At 40.1% G+C, this 15,016-nt stretch overlaps 1 protein-coding gene across 2 annotated transcripts in view; it reads left to right on the forward strand.

Moving 5' to 3' along the window:
- Nucleotides 1–15,016, forward strand: part of LOC146451013 (neural cell adhesion molecule 1-like) — a 78,736-nt gene that overhangs the window by 46,469 nt on the left and 17,251 nt on the right. The window lies entirely within an intron of this gene.

Genomic DNA, 15,016 nt, shown 5'->3' on the forward strand with positions numbered 1-15,016 from the left:
ATATCCATTGTTATCATCCACCAAATTTCCGGGAAAAAGGACAACATGTTGTCGATATATTTGATTCTGTACCGGAAATTTAGTTTGAATTAATAGATCGCACCCTTTCAATTTTACGAAACACGTCCGGTAGTAATTTTAATTGGTCGATGGAAACAAATGGTCCCTTGACGGTCTTCAGAAAAAGGACACAAGGAGACGCCGCGAACAAATCTGTTTGCCTGTGGATAACTGGCCGCTGACCACCCGTGCCAGGGAACTTTGGTTACCCAGCGTGCTGTTCGAACTTTCAATGTGTCCATGGCGTTCTGGCCACGTACCTTTCGAAATTTTTAGCAGCGGGCGGACTTGAAAGAAAATCTTTCTAGCAAACGTGATGCGGCTTCAATCGAGTCGGAAATGCGCTGGAAGGATAGGCATTCATCTCTACTTTGATTCTATGAAGGAATTGGGACACCAGGGATGATTTCAACGGATTTTCTCCGTTTCACCCTTAACAGTGGAAACCCGAATGGCGCTAACTCCCCGAAATTGCTTCGAATCGGCTCTAAAAGCTGGTAAATGACAAAGAATACAAGAAGAAACAGGATAAGCTGACTTAATTGACAAAACACTGTTATTTTCTACCATTTTACAAGAATCTGTTGTATTCCCATACAATTCAACGTTCTCTGATATTGAGCTTGGGTCGCCTGTGGTCTATGTTGTAGTCCGCGTTGGTAAAGGAAATGGAAGTGGGAGCGGCTGAGCGAGGCCGGCGAGGCGTGGGGAGGTGTGCAGCAAAGCCACCATTTTTTTTTCCGTTTGCCTTTTAGTGAGTATTAATTATGCGATAATCACGGACTTAAATGCGTTTCTTCTGATTAGTGGAAGGTGATAAACGCCATTCTGAGGAACGTCGATGGAGCGGTTGTTATCAAATTAAAATCAACATCAATAACATGCATATGCAAAGCTGAATAGGGCCCATTGTTTGAACATGTCTGACATATTGGAATTTGACATTTGGCTTTTCTGTTTATCATGATATGGGAAGCTGTATCGCTAAAACTCAAGAAGTATTGCCAAACCACATAGAGTAAACAGTTGTGGTCACGTCCGAGTCAACTGGGTTAAAAAAATTGCAAAATTATTTAATGGTCAACGTAAATCTTAACTGGTTTGGCCGGAATTTAAACTCGGAATTTATCAGTGGGTGTCCAGTACTTTTTAAGGCTTTTGAATTAGTAGTAAGTAAAAGGAAACTAACATGGCAAATATGTTAATGAAACTTGCTAATATTTATCAGTTATTTTAAATCTGTTCCAAAAAACGAGCAACATAACGCACTGTTGGTTACAAAATTACCATCAAACAACGTGCGAAAAGTATTCCATGACAGCAATTGCAAAGTTTAACGATGTGTTTGTTTACCTTTGATATTTTTACATCACTTCTAATGAATCAGTACAGTATAAGAACATTTTCCCCTTAAAAATATTGCTTTTTTGTACCTCCAATTTCCGAAGCACTATAAATATACCGCTGTTTTCTACGATTAATAGCCCAAAATCCTATTATGGTAGCCCGAATTAACGCTCTAAGATCTATAGCGTCTTGTTTTTACTAATATCCTTTTAATTTGTGTATCGTTTCTTTTTGCTAATTAGCGAACAGTTCAGCCGAGACAATGAAAAGATATATCAGTCCTGTCTCGTTGCAGTTTAACTTTATGATTTCGTCAGGATCATTGGACATTTGGACTAAGTCGTCGAAATCGGTTACGTAATGCAACATTCGGAATCAAATACTATTAAACTATTGTTCTGTAAATATCATAATTACCAACTGGCATATCCTGTGCAACTACTCTTATCCATGTGTTTATCTGTCAATGTCCCAGTTCGGTCTCTTTATAATATATCTTTAACAACATTTTAACATTTGAACTCAAATAACTATTGAAACTGCTCTCGACAGTTATCTAGTCTTCATATCTCATGATCAGTATTCTCTTTTTGTTGTTTCACATAATGATATTGTCATGGACATCAAAAATTTGGCTTAAATTGTTGTCATCTGATGTCACGAAATTAAAAAAAACTATTTTTCTGCAGTTATCATCATACTGACTGACGTATCATGTGAAACTGCCATCGTCTGCCATTTGCTTGTCTGTGATAGGAAGTAATAAAGAAAACGGTCTTGGGAGAGATGGATAACAATTGAAAGTATTTGCACAGGATATGGCCGTTGGTATCATAATAATAGGCCATTTTCACGATGTCGTCATTTACTACAACTACAAGAATCTTTGGGTTTGTTGTTTTCTCTTGCAAATTAGGAATTTTGTTAGCTAAAGTTCATTGGGGTTACAAAATTTCAACAAAAAAGGAAAAACAAAGAGCATTCTGGCAGTTGTTGTTAAATATATCTTCCGTCATCGTTAAAAAAATGTTCAAATAAGAAATTTAAATTCGATATTCCAGTTTTGGCTTTCATTTTCGTCGAAAAACGAATGCCCTTTGAGTATACGCATGTCATCTATTAACCGAACACTTAACTATTGTAAGTGGTTTCATCCCAAAAGTCGTGCCAAGAAGCACGTAAATGATATTAATCATCCTTGCGAGTGTTGTCGTGAGAAAGGCTGTTTGAGGCTCAAGTGTATTAAGGCTTGACCAGCCTAATTGTTATGCACATTTTTATTTAGAGGGGAAGTATTTGTCCGATCTCTGTAAAACTTGGCAAACAGTTTATTATCGGTGTCCTTATTAATTTTCCAAAATTTGCTGTATCAGATTCTTGTCATGTGACCTGAAAACGACTTATAACGGTAAAAATCTTTACTCAAAAATGGGGAACAAAAAGCTACATTATATCAATCTTGTTTGTTGCTTACTCGATGAGCCCTTCTAAGGGCTTTGTCATCCCGCCTTTTAATGATGTCGGTCAATTAAGGAAAATGGGTCACGTGACTTGACAAATGTCCAAATATCGCAAAAGATAAAAAACGAGTACCACCTTAAAAGGCGGAATTAGGTTGGCACAGTTATACTAAACATTTTAATGGCAAACGTTTTCAAAATTGTGGAGTATAAATGTTCCCCATTTTCAAAAACAAGTTATGTGACGTCATCAACCAAGGAATGTCACGTGACACTTAGGAAGACTTCCGTTTGGTCGAGAAAGTCAGGCAGTTTATGGAATGAATTTCCTTTATAGTGTAAATTCTTTTCTCGACAGAGAATAGAGGTTCCTTAAAATCTTTGCTGGGGGCCTTTGAAGGACAAATAACCAAGCCTTAAAGTACTTGAGGGGGACATCGATCCGACTGACGTTTAGAACACCTGAGCGAATATATCCAGAGCAAGCAGTTAATTAGTTATATATTAAAAAGAAGATTGAATAGAAAAACACATAACAATTGCATTGGCAACAGTCTACGCCAAAGCCTCTGAGTGATATAAGCGGAGAAAATGACCGTCTCTTCAGGGAAGTTGCTTCTGTTTGTGGCCATTTTTCTATTAGAAAAGGCTCAACGTACGTTTAAACATCGTTAGGGCGCTTTTCATTTGCTAGAACTGATCGGAAAGCCTTTTCAGGAGGCTCATTAAATACCATTCAGAACTTTACTTTCTAATAATTGTCGAGGTCTGTGCCATTTTGAAGGGAGTTGAAGGACTGGCACCTAGTCAGTTGTTCGAATTTTGCATTCTGTTTCCGAAAAGACCATTTCTAGGATCTGCCCGTCAGTTGTAACACATTTAAAGATGGCATCTTACAAACCTTTTCTTCTACAGCAAGTAAAGTCGACTTCGAAAATCGGGTCATAAGTTTATTTAACAACCGAACAGTGTCAGTTTGTATTTGGCTGAATCCACCAATCTTGACCCCCAGGTCCAAATCCAGTTGATATTCTCTTTTCCTGAAAGCATGAAATCTAACGCTTAAAGGGAGGGGTTCACATTTCAGCGCATGTGCATGAATCTAAATGCTTTTTTCTCTTTCTTATAAACTTTATGGCCCTAAAAATCCCACTCACATATACTTCAGTAATTACATTGTATAATTAGTCCAAACAAAATGACTGATGACCAAAATTCACAGAAAATGCTAGTGGATAGCATTCATATTGTGGATATTGAATTTAGGGTTAACCCGTGGGATTTATTCCACGGTTGATGTGTTACAGTTATTTGCATGCGAAATAACGCAATCATATGAAAAAATTACCACCCGAGTTACCTAATCCCTTCTGCATGATTCACAAAAAACGAATTAAATTAAACAGGCTTGGGTCATAGCCAGGCGGTGTGCGTCACGAAATTCGACCAATCAGAATGCGTTATTTGATCAGTAGTCTTCGCGCCCAAGAACATCAGTCTGGAGAGTTCAGCCTGTCGAAAATTTCGTCATTAACGAAGTCTGTGACATATTTTCCCGGTTGAAAGTCGTTTCAAAGTCAGAGAAACAAATTGGCTTAATGCTGGTTACGTTACTTTTTAAGCTGAAGCATTTGTTCGCGTTTGTAGCCATTTCAAAGGTGATGACCTCGCGCCTGCCCGCCATGTTGTTTTGGTCGTTGATTTACTTCATTTCTTGAGGCTAAAGCTTCTTACTCTTGCTGTGTTTGGCCAATGCTTTTGTATGTTAAGCTAGCTTATCTTTTCTACTTTAGAATTTTCGGGGTCTACCCGGGTCTACCCCTTATGGTTTTCCCGTTGGAAGCCGTTGAACTAATAAAGAATCTATGGAGAGATCGTGTAAACAAAGGAGCTCAACTCCCGGGAAACCGACCGGGAAAAGCCAACGGGCGAATGCTTTATCTCTCCAACAAATACGGGAAGGAAATGTAGATCTCTATCGCCCTGAGATAAAAAAACAAACTAAAAATGAGCAAAAGCAATGAAAAATCAACTGCGAGCAGTCGTACTTTTTCCTTAGATCACGCGCGCAAAGTGACAGTAAAATTATGCAAATTACAAAAATGTGATTCGCGGCTCGCGGCCTCACTGCATGCTTGCTAAATCCATCGCGTGCCGCAGAACTTAGGAGAAAGAGACCGCTCACGGTCTAAATATATGTAAAAAAAAGCGTCTATAAGCAGACGCGATGGCACAAAATACTAGTATAAGAATAAACATAAAAAATTCTCGCCTTGATTGTCTCCCGGAATACTAACAAAATCGCCTTGTGTGTCCAACAAGAAGCATCTACGGCTGCCACTAGACCATTAAAATTTATCAAATTGCCGTCTTTAAAGTGCCACTACGACGAAAATTTTTACTTCTATTTTCGCCCTTTTCGTGTTCCAATCCATTTAATGAGTTCGAAATTGCAAAAATAGCTATTAATTAGCTTTATACAAGCTTACCGATCCTGGGAATAAGTGGCCGAAAACCATCGAAAACCCGTCCGCCATTACTCCGACGGCAAAGTGACGCCCGTGGTCATTCTAAAATGCGGTTGCTTGTATGAGATCTTTGTGTGACGTCATACGCGCATCGAACATCGTGCCTTTCTTGCAAGAACTCAGTAAACCTCAGTAATCGAAAGTCCTAAAGTAAGTGAATAGGCAAGATTATTTGTAAGATTCACCATCCAGTTTGGTGAAAAGCGATCTAAAGGACAATTTTATCGAATATCTTGGATTATAATTTCCTTGGCTTTGGATTTGGAGTCGTATGACTGCAAAGAATACGCTTCGAAGACACGCGAACAGAAATGAGATTTAATGTCTTTTTTCTTTGGTGTTTTAAATTAAGAGCCAATTATTACTTTAACCTAAGTTTTCACACAAACCACAGCTTATTTTTTGTTTTTGTTCAGCGACATGAACTTCATTTTAATTTTTTTTCTATCTTGTAAGTTTTATCTTACATGACCCCACAAGCATTTTCATGCTTTATACTTATACTATGTGTTTGTTGTCTTTCTATTCTGTTTAGCTTTTTTCTTCTGTCAAATAGCCCTGGCTTTCTTATGTTGGATGTTGATATCTGTGGGTTTTTACTTTGGCCTTCAGAAAATAACCAGAACTAAGAACAGGGCCAGCTTTAAATATCAAAGCCATTTTTTATGCCAATAATACCACATATTTTACTTTATTTCATTTTATTATTATTTTTTTTTTTTGGGGGGGGGGAGGGGGCTTTTTTGTTTTGTTTTTGTTGTTGCTGTTATGACATAACACTCAAATCTCCCTCACTATGAACAAGCCAACAAAATAATCGGCCATCTGTAAACAATTTCCATAATCCCTTCACTGTTTATATTAATGTGCTTGACCTGTATCCAGGATATTTTTATTGAAGACTCTCCTACCAGCTATGTTGGCAGTTTTTAAGATCAAATTTAAAGTTATGCCTTTTGCTGTGGCCCTCTCTGATAACCATTACAACAATGAGAATACTCAGAGCACAAGAATGCATGCCATGATCCCACTGGCCAAAAACCTTCCCTGTATAAAGATAAGTTTACCCTTGAAGTCAGAGGCCAGTCTTGCTGTCTACTCTCACCTTGCCTGCAGCATTGTGGTTCTTGATGACATGGGTATGACAGCAACTTTTAAGAAAAAACACACTGTCACACACACAATCTGCATTACCAGTACCTACTTGTCATATTGATATGATATCAATGCTAAATACTGCAAAAATTTGCTGGTAGTTCTCCTCCTCTCCCTTCCATTTATAAATTTGCACATTATGTACAATGTAAACCTTAGTGTAAGATCCTGGCCCATTCTTCTGGACAAGGTATCTTCTGTAACTGTGAAAAATGCTTTCATGCTTCCCTAAACTAACCCTAATAATACAGATCCCAGTATTTTAAGGTTCAGGAAGTGTTGTTGACAGATCTAAACTAAAAGCTAAGTGAGATTTACTATGGCATTATTTACCATGGGTAGTCCTATTTACCATGGTGTGCTTTGGTGACCTTGTTGACGCCTTTGTACTGTCTCTGGTATATACCAAAAAGGTACAATACTTTTTTTTAGAAATTTATAATGTTGTACAAAAAATGCTGTAAAATTGGCTGTCCATAGAACAGACTTTGCCAAGAAAACAAAAGAAGGCACAAATACAAAATTAATAATTCAAACACAAAGATGAAATTTACCAAGCACTGGTAGTTTTCCACACTCTTTAGAATAGCAGGAGTGCTCAACGACTTCTTTTTCTAAAAATGATTTTTATCCATCCACGCAGCAAATTAACATTAGCGCAGTCGCAACCGATCAATAATTAACTTTCGTGGGAAAAACAAAGCCGATCCTCACTTCCAGCAAGCTTCACTCTCTAGGATTCTTAGCCAGCAAGGAAATTTGCACAAGACTTAACTCCCAGCCAGGAGAGTTTTCAAATATTTACCTTTTTCCCAGCAAATCGGATTCAAAAAAGATGTTTTGTCAGCCAGCAACGTTTAACAGTGAGTAAATGTCCCGGTTCCAGTCAAAACGGTAATTTAAGTCCAATTTAGTTAAAATAAGTGGAACGTAGGCTTTGTAATTAAAGAATTTACAATACTGACTTTATTTCTATCTTTTCTGACCTTACAAAAGCTAGTCTCAAGGCAAATAGACTGTCATGGCACGCTTAGTTGTGTAAATAAATTGGCAGTTGCTGCTACATCAACTTTGTTATAATGAAAATTCCTTACTTGACATCAAATCCTGACAGTGAACATCCTTCTCCCTTGTTGAAGCGCAAGGCTGCAAATTTAACCCCTCATATCGCCTCTTCTTGTGATGCATCTGAAAACTCCATCTCTTCTGGTTCTCCTTTAGGTGGTCTTTGTTGATGTCTGCGTTTTTTTTAATACGAGCAAGTAGGAAGCATCCACCAAAAGGCAAGCTTGGGTATCATATTTTTCAGGTATCTTTGTGACATGGCCAAGCCATTCCAGATTCTGCTTGAAAGTATCGATCTCTAAGAATTTTCCAAAAACGATTTCGGTAGCAACTGTCGATTACATCGAAATCGTGTCTTCTAGTTAAAAAAAGGCCTTAAATCGATTTTTTACAGGTATATTGCAATACAACCTTGTAATCATAGTGTACTTTCTTATTTTGTCCTTTTTATCAAACATCTTGTAACTCTAATGTAGCAGCAATCTAAATGAAATACGAGTAGATAGTACTGTACACGACCTCCAGGGACAATCTGGCTTCATTTTAATGTTAGAAAAAAATTTCATTGTCTACATAGATCCTACTAAAACGCAAAAAAAATTTCCTTTTTCTCTCAAATGCAATAGTACCAGCTCGAAATATCTACTCTTTTACACGGTGCTGAATTTGATTAAGCTTTAAATTGAACAGTAAAATCTGTTTACGTCCTCAAAATCAACACAATGGTTTCGCCATGGGACTTCAGTGAAAGAGCACGACTGCGTTTTGTGGGGGACTCCCCAGGGATTGGTTACCCCAGCTCGCCTTTGTTCCCTAACAAATCACAGAGGCACACATTACCATCAAAGCACCATGGCGTTCCTGATTTGGAAAATTCTTTCCTCTGAATCACATCTTTTTCTTATTTTCTGTTTTTGGGCAGCACAGTTAATATACCGAAGAATATCCTGGACTAGCTAGCTCCTCAGTAATTCAATCATGAGCTGTGCTCTCAGCTTTGGAGATTCCTGATAAGTCCATGCGAATTTTTCTAAATGAAATACGAGTATATAGTATTGGAAACGACTTCCAGGGACAATCTGGCTTCATTCTAATACAAGAAAAAAATTTCATTATCTACATAGGTCCTACTAAAACTCGAAAAAGTTTCCTTTTCCCTCTCAAATGCAATAGTACTAGCTCGAAATATCTACTCTTTTACACGGTGCTGAATTTAATTAAACTTTAAATTGAACAGTAAAATCTGTTTACTTCCTCAAAATCAACACAATGGTTTCGCCATAAGACTTCAGTGAAAGAGCACGACTGCGTTTTGTGGGGGACTCCCCAGGGATTGGTTACCCCAGCTCGCCTTTGTTCCCTAACAAATCACAGAGGCACACATTACCATCAAAGCACCATGGCGTTCCTGATTTGGAAAATTCTTTCCTCTGAATCACATCTTTTTCTTATTTTCTGTTTTTGGGCAGCACAGCTAATAAACCGAAGAATATCCTGGACTAGCTAGCTCCTCAGTAATTCAATCATGAGCTGTGCTCTCAGCTTTGGAGATTCCTGATAAGTCCATGCGAATGTTTCTAACTCGAGTATATAGTACTGTACACGACCTCCAGGGATAATCTGGCTTCATTCTAATATAAGAAAAAAATTTCATTATCTACATAGGTCCTACTAAAACTGGAAAAAAATTTCCTTTTCCCTCTCAAATGCAATAGTACTAGCTCGAAATATCTACTCTTTTACACGGTGCTGAATTTAATTAAGCTTTAAATTGAACAGTTAAATCGGTTTACTTCCTCAAAATCAACACAATGGTTTTGCCATGGGACTTCAGTGAAAGAGCACGACTGCGTTTTGTGGGGGACTCCCCAGGGATTGGTTACCCCAGCTCGCCTTTGTTCCCTAACAAATCACAGAGGCACACATTACCATCAAAGCACCACGGCGTTCCTGATTTGAAAAATTCTTTCCTCTGAATCACATCTTCTTATTACTTTCTGTTTTTGGGCAGCACAATTAATATACCGAAGAATATCTTGAAATAGCTAGCTCCTCAGTAATTCAATCATGAGCTGTGCTCTCAGCTTTGGAGATTCCTTATAAGTCCATGTGAATTTTTCCTGGATGCCATGGCTTAAGTCGCGAACACAGTAAATGACACCCACTCCGCAACTGCCTGAGCCGTTTGGTTGATCCGGCATAGGCACCGTGAACCTCTGTACTTTGCTCCAGGTCCTTGGCAGAAAGTGTTGCAGAGTCGTGATCTCGTACAAGTTTGCTAATGTCTTGTCAGCGAGTTCCTGAATGGACAAAGTCACAGGGTAGTGAAACCCATCGTCGTACTCCACACAGCGTTTATTTACATTGAATACAAGGAGTCCCCAGTGGTTGCCATCGCGGTGAATGGGAATAAATATGGTTTCAACTGTACTCAGTTCGACATTGGCGTTTAAATTGTGGACTGCACTTGTTCGAAACTGTGTCGAGACATCGCTTGGAAGCATGGCAAAGATTGATCTGCCAAAACGTTCATTAGCAGCATCACAGTACTTTCTTATCAGCAAGTTTATGATTTCATCGGTCAAGTAGCGTTCGCAGCACAAAGCAGACAATTCTTGTGATGTTATCGTGTAACCTTTGCTCTGCACGAGATACTGACCCTTCGCATTCCAGTTGTCTAGAAGCGCTTCAGTCACTAACGTTTTCTGTTGTTGAGGACACCCTTTGAATGCCAGCTTTAGCCACTTTTCTTCTTGGCGGACTTCCCGTGCCACTGTTCGTAATATGTCATACCTGCTCAAAATTCTGACACCATCGAACGTGAAACAGCCATAGGATGGATACTCGACAACTAAATTCTGGCTGTTTCCTTCTTCCTTTCTTTTAGCTTTGAGGAGAGCATCCATGGATTCAGTAATTACAGATAGGGCGGGAACTCGGTCTACTGTTAACGGATCCTGTGTAATCACATCCACTTGATCACTCTCCAAAGATTTGATGGCAGAAAACTGGATTTTATGGTCAACAATGGGGAGTCTAGCATCGGCCAATAATCTGCGTGGTGTTGCAAATTTAACATCTCTGCGGCAAAGGTCCCTAACTATAGAGGTCTTAACATCTTGCTCATCAAGGGTGCCAGCAACATCAAGCTCACCGTCATCGCTGGACAAAGTGACAACTCCTTCCGTTTGTTTTGCGTCGATACCAGCCTTGGTTGTTTGTTGCAGAATCTCTTTCTGGGTTAATGAAGGAAGACTCGATCGAAAAGATTTTCCCTTTCCCACTGACTTGGAACGTTTTGTAGAAAAACGGCGAGATACCAATGTTTCCTTTTTTTGTTTTGACTGCGTTTTTTCTCCTGTCCTTCGGGTTTCCTTTCCTCTTTCATCTTTTTTACCCTGAGAACCTTGGTGTTCTTGTCTCGCTTTCTTTGGTGATGTGGTTGCTTTTCTTCTTTTAGGTTCTGTAAAGGCGAAATCGTTGTCATCTGTTTTGTGTGTTCTCTTTCGTCCGAAGCGAGATGTGGTTTGAAAGGACACTGTTCTGTTAAACGACGAAGCAGGCAGCCACATATCGTCATCTGGTCCATAGCCTTTAAATCGAACTTTAAATTCGTACGTCATGTCATTACGTAGACGTCGTTCTAAGACCTCTTCAACTTCATAGTACCCTTCATCGAGTTCTTCTGCAAATGACATGTGTGCGCTTTTTTGTGGACTAATAGCAGCTTTTTTCTCACCAATTGGAACATGTCCTAATTCCTGCAACCGCTTCTTGGATTCTTCATGCAAGACATAATGGCCGGGACAGTCTGGTACTGGAAGTAATTCAACAGGACCCAAAACTCCTGAAGGAGACCTCCAAGGGGTCAAAATTATTTCTTCTCCTACTTTATATTGCTCGTTGATGTCACAGTCATAGGGTGCACACCTTAATCTCACCGGCGGGTTTTCCTTTAGCTTGAAGCTCAAGACCTCGGTTCCATCCTTGGTTGATTCAATTCTCTCTACACGTGAGACCAAGTAGGTTTTAACTCCTTCCGTGATTCTCTTTAGAGCAACGTAGCCAAAAACAAATATGTCATGATCGGGGTTAAGGGGTTCTTTTCCAGGTAAATACTTGGACGCCCAATGTCTTTTCTGGCGGCATCTTGCGATATACTCCCTCGGTAACAAAAGTCGTATTGCCTGGCTTATGTGAATATAGTTGAGCCTTCCCTCCTCCATCTTCGAGATCATCCACTTTTCCCTTTTCGGTAATGCTGCTTGCTCTTCATCTTGGTTAGAATCTTCAAGGTCACGGTGGTTGTTGCTAATCTCTTCATTGTCAGCCAGGCATCCACACTCCTTTTCATCGTCTTCCTCTCTTAAGTCCTTTTCAGTGTCATCTACAAGAGATCCGGAGGTGACATCTACATCAAGTTTGTTGTAATTGGGTGGGAGTTGCCCATCAACAATTTGCAAGCCAGAGGGGTGTTCAAATTTGTATGGGACGTTCCAACAGCCGTTTTCCTGAAGAAGAGTTAAACAAGCGCGAGGCATGTATTTTTCAAACAGTACTTGCCCATCCTGTACCCCTTTACGGTGAGCCTCTTTTTGCTGTTCTCTGAAAGAGGTATATGTCATGCATTTCTTAGGTTGTGCACCTTCGAATAATCTTTCTCGGGACAGGTAAGCGAATGCCCGTTGCTTCCTCTTTGAAGACGACTTGACATCAACACCGGCAGCTGCAATTCTTCTTTTTGCACTCAAATTGAACTGAACTTTTCCACTTTTATCTAGCATGTCTCCAAACGTCGCCTGTGAGTCAAGGGACTGTAATTCGGTGGTTTTACCTTGCAACTCACTGATTATTCTTTCAGTACTTTTCGTTCCCGAGTTATGGGGTGACGCCCATGCTGCAGCTTCATCTGGAAAGTGGAGGAACATGGCGAGTTGGTGCAAAGTGGCAGCCGCAAACAAGACTTCGGCTGTCAAATAGCATCCGCGTGTGATGAAATGTCCCCTATTTGCTGGTGTCTTTTTGGCTCCAGGCTTCGAGTGGAGTGATAGTTTCTGAAGCTCAAGGACTTTTCTCCACAAACGTAAGATGGTAATACCACATGAGACGGACTTTTGCACTTCGAAAGGTGAGCCAAAGTCAGGCTTTCTGAAGGGTTCAATCAAGTGAAAGACAGCATGGACATAAAGGCTTGTACCCTGAGAACCAGGAACATAGGCATCGAGGAGGTCAGCAATTTGTTTGGTGAATAACCTTTCACATGCGTCTGAATTCTGGTCGCAAAAATAGATCAGAATAAGATCTGTTGCTTTGAGGCCAGAATCTAGTCCTTGTTCTTGGCATCGCTGTCGTAGATCTTTCAAATGCTGAATGGACACTATCCTGGTGGTCAGACTTTCTTGTTTCCAAAAGACAAGCTCCCTCGTTTCATACTTGAGATTCTTTAAGAAAAGCCTTTGTTCATGATCGTAATCGAGGTAACAAATCGCTGGAAGAAACCAGTAATATGGAGCTAGAAATTTTTCATCTTCTACACCAAGACCAAGATGATGAATGCCATTCTCAATATCTTCTGTGCGAGGTGTCATCATATGTACAGCAGCTGATAGTGAGAAACCAGCTGAGTCGGTCGAGTAACCCAATAGATGGATCGGATCCTTTCGAGCCACCCCGTTCTCATCGTAATAACACAGTCTCCGCAATTGTTGCCAGTAATTAAGAAGATGCTTTCCCGTGTATCCCTTGTCAATGGTTGGCCACAGGCAATAAATGATGGAAGACTTTTCCAGGGATGTGATGCAGTTTAGATTATGTATCGACACCGTCTTTGCGAGGGAATCTTTTTCAACAACTTTGTCGATGTAGCGTTTAAGTGCTGTGAAGTCATCTTTATCGCCTTTTTCTTCATCTTTTCTAGGGAGCATGACTTCCTCTAAATGCCAGCGCTTTACATTTGGATCCCAGCCCTCGCCGACCAAAATGACGTTTCCATCAGCTTTCTTTCTTGCTTCTAAGTATCTAAGTGCACGTGCACCATCGCTCGCTTCATTTACAGGCGAGTTCTTGAACAACTTGCCTGCCGTCATAAGGGCTTGACTGTTGATACCAGGATTCAGGCGCATCTCGCGGCCATGTTGAGATGCAGTTGTTGACTTCGCTAAACCGAAAACTTCTGATAGCAGTGCGTAATTTGTTGGTCCCAGTTCGTTCTTGAAAAGTCCGCTTAAATCCTTGATCAAAGATGCATAATGATGATTGTTGTTTTTGAGCAGTTTTGAGACTATGTTTTGCAAGACAAGAATTTGTACTGGCTTTTTCTTTGCAATATCTGATTTCAGCAGGCGGATGAGGTCAATTACGAGTTTTTGCTCGTCCCCAGCAATGCAAGAGTCTAGCAAACAGTCTTCCAACTCTCTTGGGGCGAGTTGAACCTTTGCCAATTCTTTAAAATGATTTTCTGTTGATCTCCGACGATTTTCTGCTTTCTCGAGTGCGTCTTCAAATTCGCCTTTTTGAGCATACCGTTTGTTAAATCCACAAAGGCCTAGACGATTCTTGGTACCTTGGAGACTTCCTTTTTGTCGATGTCGAAGTGTATTCTTCAAATCTCTGTCTTGTTTAGCACAATTAGAACAGGTAAATGGGTGCACACCGTGTGATTTGGCTTCCTCTAAACAAGGCGGATCTAGGCTTTTAATGCCACCGATTAACGTCATTTCAATCCCATGAACTTGAATGTTTTTGTTCAGTGGGATGTAAACTGACTTGGGTTTCTTGCTAGCTTCTTCAACAAGCAGTTTGTGTTCTCCAGGATGTCGCTTCTTCCATCCCTCATACCCACAGCACCGTTTATGATGGCTAGAGAATTTATAGCATCTGATGATGTTTTCATGTAGCCTTTTCCTGAAGAGCGACTTAGAAGTGGTTCGCCTTATTTGGTTGTCCTTTTCAAAATGTTTTACGACCTCTGGATCCCAGTAGTAAAGGCATCGTACTTTGCGGGAGCGGTTATCTTCTTTTGTGGGACCAGAGGTCGAAGTCAGTTTAAAGGAATCTTTGGTGCGAAGAAATTGGTAATAGTTGACTTCTGACTCGCCGGCTTACTATTATTCACCTTTGTCACCTTTTCTGTGGCCTCAGATTTGAAAAAATCGATGGCTTCTTGATGAGCTTTGGAAATGAAGTGTTCACGGGCCTGCACCACTCCTGAGAAATGAAGTACGGCTGTACCTCTCATGATGTCATCGATGCTCACAGACTTGCTCTTCAACGCCGCATGCTTTAGACCTTCTTTCTTTGCCCACCTTTGATATGGAACACATAACTCGCAATGGTATAAGCTTTTTTGGTGATGAGTGAACTGTGGAAACATATCACCAGGAAAGGTATGAGCTACTTCAG

The sequence above is a fragment of the Pavona decussata genome, unplaced genomic scaffold, assembly GCF_977016875.1.
Source record: "Pavona decussata unplaced genomic scaffold, jaPavDecu1.1 SCAFFOLD_412, whole genome shotgun sequence".
NCBI lineage: Eukaryota > Metazoa > Cnidaria > Anthozoa > Scleractinia > Agariciidae > Pavona > Pavona decussata.